Source organism: Geospiza fortis, unplaced genomic scaffold (assembly GCF_000277835.1).
Source record: "Geospiza fortis unplaced genomic scaffold, GeoFor_1.0 scaffold471, whole genome shotgun sequence".
NCBI lineage: Eukaryota > Metazoa > Chordata > Aves > Passeriformes > Thraupidae > Geospiza > Geospiza fortis.
In genome coordinates, this window is record NW_005054443.1 from 269,081 (window position 1) to 273,209 (window position 4,129).

Consider the following 4,129-nt stretch of genomic DNA (forward strand, 5'->3'; position numbering starts at 1 on the left):
GGCGGCGCTCGGGGGCGCGCCCGCGCGTGTCCGCGGAGGGGCGGTGTGATGTGCGGGAGCGATGCTGCCCCTGGTGTGTCCCTTGCCGGCCACCGAGAGCAGAACGGCTCTGCCCACCCAAACCCGCCTGCGCTCCCTGGTGCAAATACCCGGGGGATTGGATTTTAAAAGGCATAACGCGATCGCTGGGAAGGAATAAAGATTTTATTGCACTGCTCATCTCCCACCTCCGGTTTTCTTTCCAAAACGCATCTCATTAGATGCTGCTCTGCTGGCACAGCTTTCACTGGAATTATTTGTACATTAATAAAACGCTACAGTGCTTCTGCTAGTGTGAAATGCAGCATGTCTGCTTGGGAAAAATCTCGGTAAGTACTTGTGTTGGAAAGTACTGCGAATTAAAGAACTCACTGGAAGAGTGGAGTCATCTCAAGGAGCAACAAATTGACCTTTTTCATTGGGTTGATAACTCCTTCCCCTTCCTGGGCTGTTTTCTGAGAGGTTTTCTGTGTAATGCACTGACATATGTACTGGGTTTTGGTCCAGCTGGATCACTTTGTTTTGCTGGTCTTTTTAGATAATTTTTTCCCACCCCCTATTAAATATAATGGAATGAAGTCCCTTTTTTTCCTGGGCAGTCAAAACTTCCAGGCTTGTTTTTGTAGTAACATTGGTAATTTACATTCAGAAGGCAGAATTAACTGTCTTAAATAAGACAAAGAGTAATGGGTTCAAACTGAGAGGGGATATTTGGGTTGAATATAGGGAAGACATTCTTCCTTGTGAGGGTGGTGAGGCACTGGAACAGGTTGCCCAGAGAAGCTGCCGATGCCCCATTCCTTGAGTTGTTCAAAGCCAGGATGGATGGGGCTCTGAGCAACCTGGTCCAGTGGAAAGTGTCCCTGCCCATGGTGAGGGGGTTGGAACAGGATGATATTTAAGTTCCCTTCCAACCCAAACCATTTGATGACTGCATGAAGTCTTTGAAGTATTTCTGAATCCTGTAAAAGACCTCTCTCCACATTGGAAGGAACTTCCCTAAGACAATTTCACAATGTGCTATTTCTTTCTTTGACAGTGTCCCAAACGCTCCTACAATAACCTTATTGCTCCTGAGAAACACATAGCAGCTGGTTTACCACACTGACCAGCAAATGACACCGGTTCATTTCGTTAACACTCTCTCTTCCTGCTCTATCTGTACCTGACAGTGTGGATATGCCTGGCTTTTAGGGCCAGGTTCTGCTGTGGGTAATCAGAATTAAACTAGTAATGGAAAAAAAGTTACAAAAGTTACAGCTGTCCATTTTCTCTCTCTGCTTTTCTGTATCTTAGGCTACTGCTGAATGTCTGTTTCTGTGTGTTTCAAATTCTATCATTAGTAGCTCCCACTGAGATACTAAAATAGGGGAAGCATATGTTCAATATCCAGACTCAATAACTATGGATTGTGGAGAATTAAAAAAAAAAAATCTTTGTTACTATCTAACTGTGTGTGGTGGGTTGACTCTGGCTGGATGCCTGGTGCCCACCAAAGTAAGGGTCCGCTGAGCAGGGGAGAGAAAGTATGTTGGAAGGCACATGTATTGAGATAAAAGGACAGGGGGTGGTCAGTCACCAATTACTGTTACAGGCAAAACAGTCTCCACTTAAGGAAACTATTTTAATTTATTACCAGTCAAATCCAAGTAGAGAAATAAAAGCTGAATCTTAAAACATCCTTCCTCCACCTCTCGTTTCTTCCCAGGTTTAACTTCATTCCCAATTTCTCTCCTCTCTTCCTCTTTTTCCCTGCCAGCTGCTGAGGGGAATGGGGGATGGGGATGGGGGCTGGGGTCAGTTCATCACACATTGTCTCTGTTGCTTCTTCCTTCTCAGGGAGAGGACTCCTCAGACTCTTTACCTGTTCCAGCATAGGTTCCCTTCCACTGGTGACAGGCCTTGATAAGCTTCAGCATGCTCCCCATGAGCTTCACAAACTGCTCCAGCGTGGGACACCTCCCATGGGATGCAGTCATTTAGGAACAGGTGGCTCCAGTGTGGGTCCCTTACAGGGTCACAAGTCATGTCAGCAAACCTGCTCAGTGTGGGCTCCTCTCTCCATGGGTCTACAGCTGCCAAAAGGCTGCTCCAGTGCAGGTTTCCCGCAGGGTCACAGCTTTATTTGAGATTCTTCCAGCTCCAGTTGGGGGATCTCCATGGGCTGCAGGTGAGTATTTGCTGCACCATGAACCTCCATGGGCTGCAGGGCAACAACTGCCTCACCATGGGCTGCCTCACAGGCTACAGAGGAATCTCTGCTCCAGTGCTGAGCTCCTCCTTCCCCTTCTTCACCTACCTTGATGTCTTGCACAGCTGCTTCCTTCATGTATTCTCCCTCCTATCTCTCTGTTGCACAGGTTTTGCCCTCACTTCTTAACTGCTATCCCAGAGGCACTACCTCCCTCAATGATGGGCTCAGCCTTGGCCAGCAGTGAATCTGTCTTGAATTCTTCTGGCATTGGTTCTGTCAGACACAGGGGAAGCTTCTAGTGCTTTTCACAGAAGTTACTTCTGTTTCCCCCCCAGCTACCAAAAGGTTGTCACACAAACCCAGTAGAGTATGTAATATTTTTCATTACATATGAATGTTGCACTAGGTTTTGGAAACAAGATACAAAAGGTAAATGTCACAAAAATTCTGGATGAAAAGACTTGGGATTGAAAATATGTAATAGTGAAGGTGAAGCATAAGAATAAAACCCATCACATCTCCACTAGCATGTCTGTGGGCTAATATGTGTAGTCATGTCAGTTGCCAAAATCAAGTATTTTTTCAATTTACTGGAAAATACCATTCTGCAGAAAAAGTGTTTGAATCATGTATCTGACTGAAACACTCTTCCTATTAAATTATCCTTTACCCAGCTAGCACAGATTAACATTTAAGCTTTGAAATAATTCTGCTGTTTTCCTATCTGATGAACTAGACTGTAGATGCTGTGGATATGTTGAACCAACAGGCTGTTTCCAGACTGTTTGGGTTGCAGGGATATCTGTAAGGGAAAAGAGTCCTTTGTAGGATGTGCTTCTTTTGTTTAGAAAATTGTGTAACAGGAGGGAAGAATGACAAGTGCCGCTTCATGTAACCATGCATGAGACATTGGAGATGGCACGCAGGGAAGACTGAAGCTTCCATCTAACACTTTCAAAGTGATGACTGGTGTAAAATATGTATTAAGTGTCTGCGGATTCCTGTGTCTTTGAATGGTTAGGTTTATGTCTGTGTAAGTTCCAAATGACAATAGAATAATGATATTGTGGTCAGTTTTCATGTGTTGAGATTGTATCTTGGTCTTGCAGAATTGACCATTGTACAAGGACACAGATTTTCCGTGGGTCAGATTTCTTGTCAGGCTGAGTGCACAAAAGAAGGTGAAGATACAAATCATCCAGTGTTTGTGAAAGGGAATCATAGACCCTGTTAGTATATTCCTGTGTGCCAGCAAGGACAGCAAAGCCTCCTGAGAGTGTAAGTGAATGTGTTAGGACAGAGGAGGGAAGTCAGGGAGCAGATGCTCCTTGCAGTGTGTGTTTCCTATAGCAACCTGGCAAATTTCCCGTCAGAAATTTGCGTGTGAGTTAGTCATGTTTTCGCATCACTTACTCGTGCCTGTATTTTCAAGTATCCCCACGAAAGAGGAAATAGTAGAGACAACTGGGGAGGAGCAGAGCATAGATGATGGAGGTTGGTGGCACAGCCCCTGGCTAATCTGTACAAATGGGTGGTGAGAGGCCACACCACCCTCCAAATGACTGAACAGCACTTGGAGCTTGCAGTTTGCACCAATGCCTGAAGGGACACAAGTCCTGTTGAGAGAACCTGATCTGTAAAATCTTACTTAATACTGTTGTGTTCTAAGTAGACAAACATTTTAATGATATGCTTCTCTTACCAATTAATTCTACTACTACTGCTACGGTGTGTTTATCTACAGTCATATATAGTAATGCCTGGAGACAGATGATTGTCAGGAATTGTGGAAAATAAAAATATGTGGCTGTGTGAACATGGCAGTTCACACTCTGCATGTACAAGACATCCCATAGTCTAGTCAGGTCTAGCTGTAATTTGCATAATTACACACAC